The 16,785-nt window shown below is 43.1% G+C and overlaps 1 protein-coding gene and 1 long non-coding RNA gene across 4 annotated transcripts in view; one reads left to right on the plus strand and one right to left on the minus strand.

The window, feature by feature from the left end:
• Positions 1–16,785, minus strand: part of PIGB (phosphatidylinositol glycan anchor biosynthesis class B) — a 55,612-nt gene that overhangs the window by 29,647 nt on the left and 9,180 nt on the right. The gene's annotated exons all lie outside the window — the stretch shown is intronic.
• The window catches only part of LOC147020062 (uncharacterized), a 29,522-nt gene continuing 18,299 nt past the window's right edge, over positions 5,563–16,785 (plus strand). The window contains exon 1 of one of the 2 annotated variants that reach the window (XR_015061634.1): positions 5,563–16,160. This is a non-coding gene — a long non-coding RNA (uncharacterized LOC147020062). The remainder of the gene's footprint in view (positions 16,161–16,785) is intronic. The other variant, XR_015061635.1, reaches the window with a different exon arrangement.

Genomic DNA, 16,785 nt, shown 5'->3' on the forward strand with positions numbered 1-16,785 from the left:
GGGAATTGCAGTCCCCAACTAGAGGGGAGAGCACTCGGGAGAGTGCAAAACCTCCGCCGCCAATACTGCTGGGTCACTCAAGTGAACCTTATATCTTATTCATTAAATATGATGTCAACAGTGCTGACAGAGTTATAGATCTTTTCTCCAACATTTTTTTTTTTGGGGGGGGGGGGTGGAAATCACTTAAAACATGTAAAAATTCAAAAAAAAAAAAAAAAAAAATCGAAATTTTGTTGAAAAAAAAGTTGCAAAAATTTTTTTTCTTTAACAATTTTTTTTTGGGGGGGGGGGGTTGGAAATCACTTAAAACATGTAGAAATGCAAAAATAAATTCTTTTTGGGGGTTGTAAATCACTTAAAACATGTAGAAATGCAAAAATAAATTCTTTTTTGAGGGGGGTAACGATTTTTTGGGGGGTTGGAAATCACTTAAACATGTAGAAATGCAAAAAAAAAATTCTCTATTTTTTTGGGGGGTAACAATTTTTTTGGGGGTTGGAAATCACTTAAAACGTGTAGAAATGCAAAAAATTCTCTAGCAATTTTTTTGGGGGGGTAACAATTTTTTTGGGGGGGTTGGAAATCACTTAAAACATGTAGAAATACAAAAACAAATTCTTTTTTGGGGGGGTTAAAAAAAATTTTGGGTGGGTTGGAAATCACTTAAAACATGTAGAAATACAAAAAAAAAAATCTTTTTTGGGGGGGGGGTTAAAAAATTTTGGGGGGGGGTTGGAAATCACTTAAAACATGTAGAAATACAAAAAAATTCTTTTTGGGGGGGGGGTTAAAAAAATTTGGGGGGAGGGTTGGAAATCACTTAAAACATGTAGAAATACAAAAAAAAAATTCTTTTTTGGGGAGGGGGGGTTAAAAAAAATTTGGGGGTGGGTGGGTTGGAAATCACTTAAAACATGTAGAAATGCAAAAAAAAAAAAAATTTTCTCTAACAATTTTTTTGGGGAGTTGGGGGGGACCAGTAGCATCAGTAGCAGCATGTGGTATCATTAGCAGTGTCTTGTAGGTCGTGTGCCTGTACGGTGCATCGAGTGCGTATTAGAGCGGAGTTACGGGAATCCGACGCCTACCCTCTCGCTCGAGACAATAAAGCGGAGTTGTGTTACCCTCCGGCTCGTGTCTGCCTGTTCGCACCTCTGCCACGACACTACAGTTTGGCGACGAGGCTGTTTCGGATCGACGCGTGCAGAGTGCCTGTTTTCCACGTCATTGACTTTGAGTCGTTGCCGGGACAATTAGATTGTCGGGTGCACAGAGCGCCGGGAGAATCAGCGCAGCTCGCGAGGTACGAGTTCGATCACCTGGCGAGGAGCCCAGGGAAGCGCATCGCGAGTTTCGCCGCACGAGTGAGGCATCTCGCCGGCGCCTGCAAGTTCACGTCGAGTGAACGGCGGGCTGGGCTCGGAGATCGTTTTATTATCTTGCCAAAACGAAGTTTTTGCAAGATATGTTAGTCAGCTTGTATGTTTTTTTTTTTACTTTTATTTTTTTTGTTTGTCTTATCCCTGTGTCGTAAGAGGCGACCAGGGTTGCTACGCGGTTTTGGTGTGGGACAGCTGGTAATGGAGCCGGCTAATTGCCTGGTTCGAGTTGATGGCGGGGAGCCGGAGCCGGGTCGCTGTTCAGCGTCACCCCCATCCCTGATATCGCCAAGGTCAGACGTGTCTGGCGCTATGGAGCGCAAACCTCCGGTCTCGCCAAGGTCAGCCGCGCTGGCGCCCGCGGGGCTTGCGGGCTCGGGGTGTTTACCTGATTCGGTCCTTTCTGAGGGAGATGTGCCAACTTGTCTACCGGGGGCATTTGATGGTGCCGGGGGAGGTTCGATTGGGGTGTCACCTCGACCGCGCCGGGAGGCGTGTAAGCATGGGCCGCCTGGGGGCGCTTCTACAGTCTACTGCATTTGGAGTGCAACTCACTCGCACCGGCCGATTCACAGCCGACCATCACCCCAGGGTTAGATCAAGTAACGTGGTACTGGGAGGATTTTACTTGGTTGATGTCATTTTGTTCCTCTTTGCTTTTTTTTAATGTCGTAGTATGCTTTGCCAATTATGCTTATCATTATAATTGTCATTTTATAATCATACTTTTAGGAGGGAGGAGTGTATTGTATGGGCGGAGCCCCGAGTCACGGGTGGTGGTGGTCCCGTGGTTGTGGCTTCATATGTCCCGACTCACCCACTAGGGACTTGTAGCACCAGCAGCATCAGTAGCAGCATGTGGTATCATTAGCAGTGTCTTGTAGGTCGTGTGCCTGTACGGTGCATTGAGTGCATATTAAAGTGGAGTTACGGGGCATCCGACGCCTACCCTCTCGCTCGAGACAATAAAGCGGAGTTGTGTTGCCCTCCGGCTCGTGTCTGCCTGTTCGCACCTCTGCCACGACACTACAGTCTTGTACACCTTTCCAGGTGGCAATGTACCAATTAAAATGGGTTACAATGTCTTTTCATCTCAGATACTTAGGTTTGTAAGAATTTGTTCAGTAAAGGATGATTTTGTGGAATGTGCTGAGAAGGTATTTTTTCCCCATCATTTCAAACGGAGGATATTTGGCTGATAAGTTAAAAGGTTTAGGGTTGTTACCATGTATGAGCTCTTACATGAGCTATTTACATTATTTATACTTTAAAAAGAAAATAACTCCAAAGTAAAAAGAAAGTTGGCCTCAACGTTTTGGGAAGCATGCTCGGCCCATCGACGGGAGAAAGTAACTGGAATGAATGAACTCAGCTTTTACAACAACTCCGCACCCACCATTGGGTGATTATTGTGGGGTTCTGATTGGCTAATTATTGTGAGGTGCTGATTGGCTGATTGTTTGATCAGGTCTTGTGAGTGTTTTTCGACTCCATCGTCACCTTTTATTTTAGTTTGGTTTTCATGTTAACAAGTTCCTATTGCATTTGATATAATAATAATGAATTATTTTAGTGAAGTAAATTCTTTAATTAATATTATTGATTAAACATATATATATATATATATATATATATATATATATATATATATATACATATACATATATATATATATATATATATATATATATGTTTACCTCCACCACAGAGTGAAGGATGTTATGTTTTCACCCCTCTCTGTCTGTGTACGTACAGGATATCTCAAAAAGTTGTGTACGGATCCGGATGAAATTTTGTGGGCAGCTTTGGTGTGTGACAAGGACAAACTGATTAGATTTTGGTGAAGATCCAGATCCGGTTCCGGCTACTAGAATTTTTAAAGTGATTCTTCACCATTGAGAGATCGGGCCGAAAATGATATATAGCATGATATCTCAAAAAGTTGCGGACGGATTCAGATGAAACTTGGTGGAAATGTTGGATGTGTGACCACGACTAATTTATTTGGTTTCGGTGAAGATCCGAATCCGAATCTTGATACAAAATTTATTTAATTTTTAAAGTGATTCTTGATAGGGCCAAAAACGATATATAGTATATTTCAGAAATGTATTGGACCCGATATGTTCTCGTGGATCAGGCATTATGTGGCAGAGGTATGCGCCCCACCGAGTGCCCTTTTAGTTATAGATGTATTAAATAAAGGAGGTATTTAGATTAAAATAAATAAATAAAGTAAAATGACATAAATAAATTAATATTATCTATAAAACACATCATAAATAATCATTAAAATAATTTGGTGGGGGTTGCGAGGATACGCAATGCAGCATGTTTAACAAAAAAACAAAAAAACTGGTTATTAATGACACTGAATATTTGAATGACAGTTTGAGTCGATGGTTGGATGGAGGTGCTGTGTAATGGACATGTCGACAAGGTAAAGTGTTTATCGCTTAATTAGATTATCATATAAAGTGGTGTATGATTAAAGTTAGTCATAGGTAAGTAATACTATAAATAAAAGTAATGATTAAATAAGTTTGTATCAGGATATTGCATTGCTGTGTTCACTGGTGTTGAGACACAACTTTGAGGTTGTGGGTAATTTACTGATGTGGACTACTGTAATCTACTAATGATGTCGAGTTGAATCCACTGATTAATTTTGAGTAATCTACTGATATCAACCTGCGACCGGGGTTGTGGATCCGCTGTTTGGAGAGGTTCTAGACTGAAAGGGTCAAAACCTCAATGAAAAACGGTGCCCAACTGATGATCCAGGCAGTAAGGAAATCATTAAATTGCTTGTAAGTTAAGGTTACAACTTCAAATAACATAGCTTTTGTCGAAATTTACCAGTACATAATATATATCTGTGTGTATATGTACATGTACATGTATGCATGTATGTATGTGTGCACATATTGTTACATCTGGCTTCCTTCTTGGGACTCAGGTCAGGTATGGGAGCATGTGCCGGAGCAGCGCGTCACTGCATCCACTTTCCGCTGGTACTCCAGGGGCCTCCATCTGGCTATCCCTCAGGCAGACGCCTGGCCCATCCTCATCTCCTTGAGATGTCATCTTGGGACAATGGTGCAGGAATTGGTCTATATTTTGATTCACAACTAAAAAAATATTCCTGTTGTTTGCTTGGGATCCGAGGGTCCTGAGTTCAAATCCCACTCGGCTGTTGAATTAACACCAGGTGGGGTTGACTCGGCCTGTCGTCCTTCCGAGGTCAGCAAAATGAGTGCCAGCTTGCTGGGAAACTGTGTCGGAGTGACGACCCGTCTAGGATTGTGCCCGATAGCCAAGGAGACTGCTTAGCTTAGACAGCACAAACGCTCTGCACAGAGTATGGTCCCAATGGATGGAACTGAAAAAATGCTTTTTGTTTCTCTTCTGTATTTTCCCCACCATATTATGCGAACTATGCGCACAGTGTGTTGGGAGGATTAATGAGTGTATTTATGTTAATGCTCTAAAGCTAAATTAAACTTAAAGGTCCCATGACACTCAAAACTTTCTGGTTATTTATATATTAACTTGACCTTCCTAGTGAAGAAATCACCCATGTTTCTTTTTTAAAATAAAAAATGGGATAATTAGACCAATATTTCGAACATTTCTCGTGCTTTTCACAACTTGCTATGCCCCGCCCCTTAAAAAAGTTGACTTCAGCGAACCGTGGGTCACGTGACCGTTCACATCATCTCCAGAACGCGACTCGCACAGAGTGGATTGACTAGATGTCGCGCGCCGTATAAAATACGTACAAAAGCATTGTGCACATGTGTTTGCTATCTCACCGATCGTCTTAATTTCTGTGATTGTTTCGTGGAAAAGAAATTCTGCATCTGAGCCGTGTATGCAAAACAATCACAAGGCAATTATTTATCCCTTGACTACGTTGTTGTAGTCGTGTGCAAATCCAATACATGTATGCACAATAAAGGGCTATACCATGTCCACAAAATATAAAATGTGACTGTTGAACCTTTCCATTAAAAAAGAAACTTACAAGGACATACAAGTAAAATACTAAAGATTAATATTGCATCATTTCAAGGCGCAAGGAGATAATTTTAAAATCAAACAATGTGAAAAACCTGCACCACATTTTTCAGCTTATTGAATTGTTCGTTGAAACCAGCCTGCTGGGATAGGTGTCGGGGATTGTATGTACTCTAACAGCAACCAAACATGTCTACTAGTGTTTGGTTAAAACTCTTTAGTTTCAATTGGAAAGAGGGAAAGGATAAATCTTCCCAATGTTTATCTGTGCACTGTCAAGAAACTTGTTTTGACATTGTTACAACACAGCTGGCCTTGTCGACCGTTTGAATGACCTTGCTAATCGGGCAGCTGAGCTACCTGGAATCTGTTGGACTACTGCCCAGAGCTGTTAAGGCCTAAACAACATGTAGGAGGCTACCTTTTAAAATTCCTTAAGGAATCAAGGGTGTTGTTTCTGCACTTTCTGTGCTCTCTTATCAGCAGTACTGACAGGAGAATGCAATAAATTAATGGATGGTAATAAATCCTCTTTGACACACAGTCATTCAAAGGTCGCAGTAAACTGAATATAAGGCAGTGCCGAAAGACAGCTCACCAGAGGATTAGGCTGGGTGGACTATTGTGTTCAAAGCCTGTTGTCTCCATATGCATATGTCTGATGTGAAATAAAACCTTCTCTCCCAAGATCGGTGATGAACAAAGCTTGACCTTAATCGCTGTGGACCTCACCTGGATCTCAACAATTGGCGTAGTCGGCGAGGGGGCAAGCCGGATCGAGGAGGAGCTCGAGAGCCCTGGTGAGACAAAGGAGGAAAGAGCCGGCCAGCTTAAGGAAAAGGTAAGAAAGCTGCCTCCTTTCTCACACTGGGGATACTCGTTGCTCTCTGAGATCTGTCCTTGCCCTTTCAAAACGAACCAGGGGAGAAGGAGGTTTATTTGCACATCGGAAAGGGGTACCCGGGAAGGTAAGGGCCCATTGGAAGGTTGAGGGGAACCCCAGGACACTCCTTTGGGAGACCGTGGGGGAGACCCAAGAATACGCCAGGGCCAGGATCCGAACGGGAGATTGAGAGGAGGGAAAGGTGTGAAAACCCCGTTGGGAGGGTGAGGGAGCGGGAAGTGTGCATTGGGAGTGTGAAGAAACACCCCAGGCGGAGAACACTAACCCGGCCCAAGAAAACTCTAGGAAGGATCAGTGAAATAAGGAAATATGGGAAATAAGACGTCAAAATCAATAGTGGATAAAGATGCCCCACCCCGAATACAGCTGCGGGATTAATGTATGAAAAATATGGACCTAAGTCATGCACTCAATTGGCATTGTGGGAAAGGTGGACAAAAGGGGATCCACACCCATTCCCAAAATGGGGTTCTCTAAGATCAGAAATCATAGATAACCTATCAAGCCGGCTAGAACATCGAATGAATGATAAAGTAAAACCTGAGCCAGACATGCGAGCGTATATGTGGGAGGAGGAAGTCCTACAGGTAAATGAGGTGGCTAGAAAATTAGTGGAACAAAAAGTCGAGAAAATGGGAGCACGAAATAATAAAAACAGGTTCGAGTCCTGTAGAAACGAGGGAACAGGTTGGAATCCTGTACCATAAAGGGGAGGGTTAAAGGCCCGTCCATAAGAGAGAAGGCTAAAGGCGATTGAGTAGAGCGGGACTTTGATCTTGCACATTAAAGAGAGGAAAGAAAGCTATCAGGCGGTATGCAAGAAAGGGGGAATTTGATCCCGTGATAAAAGGAGATAAGACTAAAGCTTTAGGCTGGTGACAAGTTAAGAACATAAGATGGGGAATAACTCTGCAAAGAACATAGAGTTACCCAAAGGAACAACACTTAAAGTTACCGGTGAAAGTGGAAAACACTGGAGAGCGTTTGCAGCGTGGCTAACGGAGTCACAAAGTGAGACAGGACGTAAGCGATTCGATTCAGAGGGAATCTTGAACCAACGGGAAAAGAACACAAAGTTAATGAGCCAGGAGAAGGGCTGTTTGTAGAGTTACCTGTTTGGATGTATTTGTGAATACAATGTGGTGGGGAAGGTTGAGTTTTGTGTTAGACGTAAGTTGAGTGTTCCAACCTGGAACTTGTATGTGTGGAACAACTTGTATGTTTGTATGGAGATAATGATTGGTCGTCATCGTTAATGTGAAGACTTTGGACGAGGTGAATTGCGCACACCAAATCCGGAGGAAGGACGATGATGACTGATTCTGCACGTGTTGTTAATTCAGTGATGGGCAAATGTCATTTTGAGGGTGTGTGTGTGTGTATGTGTGTGTGTGTGTGTGTGTGTGTGTGTGTGTGTGTGTGTGTGTGTGTGTGTGTGTGTGTGTGTGTGTGTGTGTGTGTGTGAGTGAACTCGATAGGGAATTGAATAATTAAAACCACTTCAGCAGACAGTTTGGGGATTATGTGTGAGAATTCCCTACAGTACTCGTGCTGTGTGTGGGATGTCAAATGGACCAATGTTCGGGTTTTCTCATGGTCCGATAAACTCTGTATGCTGTTTTGGCTTTGAACACTGTACGTACGTGATAAATGGATGGTCTCCACGGAGCATCATTTTGATTTCAAATTCAAATTCAGTTCTGTTTCCACTTTGTATGTTTCGTAAGGCTGATCGACGTTACGGGTTCGTTTTAACGTCAGTTTCAATTCTGGTTTCATTGTTGGGGTCATTAAGCATGTTTTATACTTGATTTTCGTAAATCTGGGGAAAAAAAAAAAAAAACAACTTATTTTATGGGGTTTTGCGAGTCACGTGACGTGCCGTCGGATTTAACAGGCGCGCCGAAAGCACGAAATCGTCCCATCGAAGGACAGCTTATCGTGAGGGTTTACGAGATGGATTAGCACATGTTACAAAGTTTGGAGACGCCCTTCATAGGATTCTGTAAAAATTCCGATTTAAAACGAACGTATTTGAGATGTCGTCAAATATTTGTTACGCGAGTTTGATCGTAAAAACCAACGCGCTGAGAAGACGTATTGCTCATGTGAGTGCGTGATGACGTAATCACGCATGGGCCCAGCGCGCTTTGTCAAACTTGAAAGTGCAATTAACACCCTGCTGTGAATGTGCCTGCTTGTCGGAGAATGTACGAGAATTTCTCGAGGCGGCTGATTTTGAATATGGTGGACAAACTAGATTTTAAAGAGATAGCTTTGTGGTAAAATTAATTAATAAGGACATTAACGTTGACGTTTCAAAGCATCGCTCGATTTTTTGTTTCGGGGCGAGTGCACGCGCTATCGAAACATGGAAGCGACAATGCTTTGAAACAAGGCTGTAATATATATGTTTGTTCCGGTTGTTGTTGTTGTTGTTGATTGGGCTTCGTGACCAGAGAAAAAAAAAAAAAAAAAAAAAAAAAAGACGCGGAAGAGGCGCAGGACCGAGGGATTTAGGATGGATGGAAAGGGGGATTTTAAATGCTTTGAACAAGGAAGGGATTTTATTTAATGTGGGTTTATCTTTTAGCCGCGTCTCGCGTCGCGAATGCCGGCTCTAAGAGAGCTCCGCGTTGTTCTTCTTATTATTCTTCTTCTGGTGAAGACAAAACCTTTAGGACGTGGCTCTTGGACACATTTGTCCTTGTTTACATGTCAGACATCCAAGAACAAGGACGTTTGGTAGGCTACGCAAGAAGCGGACAGAAAAGCATGTCTGTTGTCTTTATATGAGCCTCTATCTGTCAGGATAAATTCATTGGATTTGGGAAGCATAAGTGGAATTAAAGGGATGTAGAGGAATGGTTGCTTAGCAACGACATCAATCTGGAAGGAATGGAATTGGCTTTGCACTGCACTCACTGTCGACTACGATGAAACAGGGCAGGATTATGAATACGTGGACAAAGCACATAGAGATTACACCGTCAAATGCACTCTGATGAAAACCAACCGATGGATCGGGAAGGAAGGAGCGGCGGTGGAGGTGAAACAAGCCGCCAGAGAGCGCGAACTAATGAAGCACAGAGAAGGACTAACACCGCACATCTAAATGGCAGTTAGTAACAGACAGAGTGCAGGGGAGTTAGGAAGAATGGTGAACAGATTGATATGCGCCCCAGAACCACAAGATGGAGCAACGAACACCAGAACACTTTACAGGCCGTCAGACAAGGAGATGGATGGAAGGTATGCTTGCCTGATCAAAATCTACAGTAGTGTACAGTAAGGTCTCTGGCCTTCACATCCACTCACCACGCACCCAGAGCAACTTCCAGTCCTGCAAGCTCTAGTCATGGTGGGAGCCTCGTACGGAGGTATCATTTAAAAATAATCTTTTTCACAAATACTTGTCATTATGTTGCAGTTGACTGCAGTGTTCAGTGCAGTGGTATGCTGTAAACCTTGTAGTAACGGAGACAGTGACAGAACCTTTGACGACACAACATGCAACTCCTGGTACTGACACTACTCCTTTGTGGGGGGGGAGGGACCTATCACTAGGCAACACACTAACACACTCAAGCCAAAGAAACCGTATACACCTCCGTGGCAAAGGGGGACGTCAGAAAATGCAGAAAAGACAGAAGTGGCTTGGCAGAACAAAACGCAAGACAAAACCCAGCGGGGGCACTTTGCACAAATAGGATTCATATGGGGTCAACACGCATCTCTAATTACCCAAGTTCCATGGGCCCCTAAAGAACCCTTTTGGAGTACAGTTGTGAAATCTTGTGAAAATACAGTAACCTCCCGGAGAAGAACACATTTCACTTATAGATGTTTTCACCTATAAGGCTTGAAGCTCTCACTAGCGATCGAGTGGAACGCAAGGAGGGTTACGCAGGGTGGAGATCTATATTTCATGACTGGGGAGACTGGTTACTGTGCCTGGTAGGGGCAGCAATCCTAATCATCATGGGAATCATTTTTGGAGTATTTCTGATCAAACGTCTCATTTCCATTTGTCTAAAGAAATGCTGTGAAGCCTCACCCTCACCCAGGCCATCATAATAATTAACAGCGAACTCATGGAGGAAGACCCCGAGGACCTCTGTATGGGGCCACAACCAGACCCGACCCCCACCAGCTGAGGAGCCAACAAGGTGTTCTGGCGGAGGGGCGCCCTGGGGAAGACTCTTCCAGGTATTACTGATTACTCAACGAACTTTCAAGTGAAAAGGTAAGCCAAACATGGACTCACGCATCTCACTACACACGAAGATACAGGAAGTTGTAACAAGAAAGAAAGGAAATCTACAAGTAAAATGCTGATGGAGGTTTATGATAGATGTGGCAGTGTTTTGACTAGCATATGCATAATCGTGGAAAATGGACAATACCAGATAGTGAAGGCATGTATGGAAAATACTTGTATGACCCTTATATGTAAATATGCATCTCATGAGACTTTTGTCTTCTAGCGCAAGTTGAGAAAGGAGCTTACACCATGCCTTGAGCGCTCACAGTGCTGCTCACCCATTAATACATTTGCATATTGTAAATATTATTGTTGTAATTAGTGTCAAGTATAATTGCCTAAATAATAATGTTGCTGTTAATATTGTATAGACTTGTAGTGCCTTTAATATTGTGTGGACTTATATTACTGATGGTTTTCAAGGTAATTGCCCAAAAGGCCATTGGAAAGTGTTTTTCAGGATGGACAACAAAGCCCAGTACCCAGCTAGTACAGACGGAGATGGCCCCGGTGAACACCACTGGACTGCTGCCATCCTCAAACCTCCCTGCACTTACACCTACCCCCCCCACTCCAATACTATGTACCCCACCCATGTCACCCCAACCCATGAACAATGAAACATATTGTAACCTTGCAGTAGTCGCCGATCCATTACTTTGGCTTCCTCCGAGTGATGAACAATTGCTTCAACTCACATTGGACGAATGTCTTTCGTTGCTTGCACCAATTGAAGGGCTAGGTAGAAATACCATTTGATTTGCCTTGTTGGTAATTGCTGGCAGGTTGTGCCTTCATTATACTCTGGCTTGTAGTTTATCAAATATTCTTTTGCTTTGTTCATAAAGAACATTACATTTATATACTTTAACACTGCCTTACTTGTTGTTCATGAAGTCCATTAAGCGGCAATATATATATATATATATAATCAAATATTTAATGGAACGTATATTCCTGTATAACTTCATTCTTGTTTAGCCATGAGCAATTCTTGTACGAACAGCTTTTGGGAGTGCTTGGCTTCCTTATATTCTATGTTTAAATGTTGCGATATTTCCCGATTTCCCTTGTTGAAGACTTGGGGTGTTAGTGGACCGGTTGGAAAGTGGGTAGGAACCCCCTTTTGGGCTAGGGGGCGCAGGTGGAACTCCCGATCGTTTTGGACCATCTGGAGCTAAACCTAAGGATGGCCACCCACTGGAGGTTGCTGTCTGCTGACCTGCCGGCCTGCGGATGCTCCTTTTCTTCATTTGTAGTTTCTTTTGCAAATGTTTCAAAGAAACAAGAGGAGGGAAATGTCGGGGATTGTATGTACTCTAACAGCAACCAAACATGTCTACTAGTGTTTGGTTAAAACTCTTTAGTTTCAATTGGAAAGAGGGAAAGGATAAATCTTCCCAATGTTTATCTGTGCACTGTCAAGAAACTTGTTTTGACATTGTTACAACACAGCTGGCCTTGTCGACCGTTTGAATGACCTTGCTAATCGGGCAGCTGAGCTACCTGGAATCTGTTGGACTACTGCCCAGAGCTGTTAAGGCCTAAACAACATGTAGGAGGCTACCTTTTAAAATTCCTTAAGGAATCAAGGGTGTTGTTTCTGCACTTTCTGTGCTCTCTTATCAGCAGTACTGACAGGAGAATGCAATAAATTAATGGATGGTAATAAATCCTCTTTGACACACAGTCATTCAAAGGTCGCAGTAAACTGAATATAAGGCAGTGCCGAAAGACAGCTCACCAGAGGATTAGGCTGGGTGGACTATTGTGTTCAAAGCCTGTTGTCTCCATATGCATATGTCTGATGTGAAATAAAACCTTCTCTCCCAAGATCGGTGATGAACAAAGCTTGACCTTAATCGCTGTGGACCTCACCTGGATCTCAACAATTTAAGAGGCGCAGGACCGAGGGATTTAGGATGGATGGAAAGGGGGATTTTAAATGCTTTGAACAAGGAAGGGATTTTATTTAATGTGGGTTTATCTTTTAGCCGCGTCTCGCGTCGCGAATGCCGGCTCTAAGAGAGCTCCGCGTTGTTCTTCTTATTATTCTTCTTCTGGTGAAGACAAAACCTTTAGGACGTGGCTCTTGGACACATTTGTCCTTGTTTACATGTCAGACATCCAAGAACAAGGACGTTTGGTAGGCTACGCAAGAAGCGGACAGAAAAGCATGTCTGTTGTCTTTATATGAGCCTCTATCTGTCAGGATAAATTCATTGGATTTGGGAAGCATAAGTGGAATTAAAGGGATGTAGAGGAATGGTTGCTTAGCAACGACATCAATCTGGAAGGAATGGAATTGGCTTTGCACTGCACTCACTGTCGACTACGATGAAACAGGGCAGGATTATGAATACGTGGACAAAGCACATAGAGATTACACCGTCAAATGCACTCTGATGACAACCAACCGATGGATCGGGAAGGAAGGAGCGGCGGTGGAGGTGAAACAAGCCGCCAGAGAGCGCGAACTAATGAAGCACAGAGAAGGACTAACACCGCACATCTAAATGGCAGTTAGTAACAGACAGAGTGCAGGGGAGTTAGGAAGAATGGTGAACAGATTGATATGCGCCCCAGAACCACAAGATGGAGCAACGAACACCAGAACACTTTACAGGCCGTCAGACAAGGAGATGGATGGAAGGTATGCTTGCCTGATCAAAATCTACAGTAGTGTACAGTAAGGTCTCTGGCCTTCACATCCACTCACCACGCACCCAGAGCAACTTCCAGTCCTGCAAGCTCTAGTCATGGTGGGAGCCTCGTACGGAGGTATCATTTAAAAATAATCTTTTGCACAAATACTTGTCATTATGTTGCAGTTGACTGCAGTGTTCAGTGCAGTGGTATGCTGTAAACCTTGTAGTAACGGAGACAGTGACAGAACCTTTGACGACACAACATGCAACTCCTGGTACTGACACTACTCCTTTGTGGGGGGGGAGGGACCTATCACTAGGCAACACACTAACACACTCAAGCCAAAGAAACCGTATACACCTCCGTGGCAAAGGGGGACGTCAGAAAATGCAGAAAAGACAGAAGTGGCTTGGCAGAACAAAACGCAAGACAAAACCCAGCGGGGGCACTTTGCACAAATAGGATTCATATGGGGTCAACACGCATCTCTAATTACCCAAGTTCCATGGGCCCCTAAAGAACCCTTTTGGAGTACAGTTGTGAAATCTTGTGAAAATACAGTAACCTCCCGGAGAAGAACACATTTCACTTATAGATGTTTTCACCTATAAGGCTTGAAGCTCTCACTAGCGATCGAGTGGAACGCAAGGAGGGTTACGCAGGGTGGAGATCTATATTTCATGACTGGGGAGACTGGTTACTGTGCCTGGTAGGGGCAGCAATCCTAATCATCATGGGAATCATTTTTGGAGTATTTCTGATCAAACGTCTCATTTCCATTTGTCTAAAGAAATGCTGTGAAGCCTCACCCCTCACCCAGGCCATCATAATAATTAACAGCGAACTCATGGAGGAAGACCCCGAGGACCTCTGTATGGGGCCACAACCAGACCCGACCCCCACCAGCTGAGGAGCCAACAAGGTGTTCTGGCGGAGGGGCGCCCTGGGGAAGACTCTTCCAGGTATTACTGATTACTCAACGAACTTTCAAGTGAAAAGGTAAGCCAAACATGGACTCACGCATCTCACTACACACGAAGATACAGGAAGTTGTAACAAGAAAGAAAGGAAATCTACAAGTAAAATGCTGATGGAGGTTTATGATAGATGTGGCAGTGTTTTGACTAGCATATGCATAATCGTGGAAAATGGACAATACCAGATAGTGAAGGCATGTATGGAAAATACTTGTATGACCCTTATATGTAAATATGCATCTCATGAGACTTTTGTCTTCTAGCGCAAGTTGAGAAAGGAGCTTACACCATGCCTTGAGCGCTCACAGTGCTGCTCACCCATTAATACATTTGCATATTGTAAATATTATTGTTGTAATTAGTGTCAAGTATAATTGCCTAAATAATAATGTTGCTGTTAATATTGTATAGACTTGTAGTGCCTTTAATATTGTGTGGACTTATATTACTGATGGTTTTCAAGGTAATTGCCCAAAAGGCCATTGGAAAGTGTTTTTCAGGATGGACAACAAAGCCCAGTACCCAGCTAGTACAGACGGAGATGGCCCCGGTGAACACCACTGGACTGCTGCCATCCTCAAACCTCCCTGCACTTACACCTACCCCCCCCACTCCAATACTATGTACCCCACCCATGTCACCCCAACCCATGAACAATGAAACATATTGTAACCTTGCAGTAGTCGCCGATCCATTACTTTGGCTTCCTCCGAGTGATGAACAATTGCTTCAACTCACATTGGACGAATGTCTTTCGTTGCTTGCACCAATTGAAGGGCTAGGTAGAAATACCATTTGATTTGCCTTGTTGGTAATTGCTGGCAGGTTGTGCCTTCATTATACTCTGGCTTGTAGTTTATCAAATATTCTTTTGCTTTGTTCATAAAGAACATTACATTTATATACTTTAACACTGCCTTACTTGTTGTTCATGAAGTCCATTAAGCGGCAATATATATATATATATATATAATCAAATATTTAATGGAACGTATATTCCTGTATAACTTCATTCTTGTTTAGCCATGAGCAATTCTTGTACGAACAGCTTTTGGGAGTGCTTGGCTTCCTTATATTCTATGTTTAAATGTTGCGATATTTCCCGATTTCCCTTGTTGAAGACTTGGGGTGTTAGTGGACCGGTTGGAAAGTGGGTAGGAACCCCCTTTTGGGCTAGGGGGCGCAGGTGGAACTCCCGATCGTTTTGGACCATCTGGAGCTAAACCTAAGGATGGCCACCCACTGGAGGTTGCTGTCTGCTGACCTGCCGGCCTGCGGATGCTCCTTTTCTTCATTTGTAGTTTCTTTTGCAAATGTTTCAAAGAAACAAGAGGAGGGAAATGTCGGGGATTGTATGTACTCTAACAGCAACCAAACATGTCTACTAGTGTTTGGTTAAAACTCTTTAGTTTCAATTGGAAAGAGGGAAAGGATAAATCTTCCCAATGTTTATCTGTGCACTGTCAAGAAACTTGTTTTGACATTGTTACAACACAGCTGGCCTTGTCGACCGTTTGAATGACCTTGCTAATCGGGCAGCTGAGCTACCTGGAATCTGTTGGACTACTGCCCAGAGCTGTTAAGGCCTAAACAACATGTAGGAGGCTACCTTTTAAAATTCCTTAAGGAATCAAGGGTGTTGTTTCTGCACTTTCTGTGCTCTCTTATCAGCAGTACTGACAGGAGAATGCAATAAATTAATGGATGGTAATAAATCCTCTTTGACACACAGTCATTCAAAGGTCGCAGTAAACTGAATATAAGGCAGTGCCGAAAGACAGCTCACCAGAGGATTAGGCTGGGTGGACTATTGTGTTCAAAGCCTGTTGTCTCCATATGCATATGTCTGATGTGAAATAAAACCTTCTCTCCCAAGATCGGTGATGAACAAAGCTTGACCTTAATCGCTGTGGACCTCACCTGGATCTCAACATAGGTACGATTCCACGTACATGCAAAGCCAGGTACGGCTGTACTCGACATACATGGGTTTATTCTAGAGTGAAGGTACTGATTCCATTTGCATGCTATTCATTAACATTTAGCCAAAATGCTGTAATAAATGAACAGGGAAAAATATGTTGGCACAACTATGAAAGACAAATGTATCTGTCCTATTACACGGTATCATAGCCTTGGGACTCTTATGCATTGACTTATACATTGTGTGCATGCTAATACAAGTTACTTGTCAACTCTAGAGTCTCGACTAGTCCGATAAATCCGTCGTCCGTCTGATTAGGCCGATAAATCTGACGTGCTGTAGCTTTTATTTATTATTCTCTTTTCTTCATAGCTTTCTACTGGTGCTACATGATGACAGTAGGAATAAAATAAATAAAAATGCAACAGAACGTCAGATTTATCAGACGACTCAAGACAATTGTGTCGCAAGGTGTGTTGTGCACACAAGTTTTCATCGTATCCGGACAGCGAGATTGCTTCGTTTTATGCGTGGAGAGATACGGCCGATGACATGCGCTGGCCTTGATTGTTATTCATTCGCCGTGGTGCAACATGTCCGCTGCACTGTGCTGGTCACGTTACCTCACTGAAATATTTCTGATATCGAGCAGTATGCAAGTAGAA

This window comes from Eptatretus burgeri, chromosome 9, assembly GCF_056783735.1.
Source record: "Eptatretus burgeri isolate ZD-2024b chromosome 9, Ebu_testis_v1, whole genome shotgun sequence".
Classification (NCBI taxonomy): domain Eukaryota; kingdom Metazoa; phylum Chordata; class Myxini; order Myxiniformes; family Myxinidae; genus Eptatretus; species Eptatretus burgeri.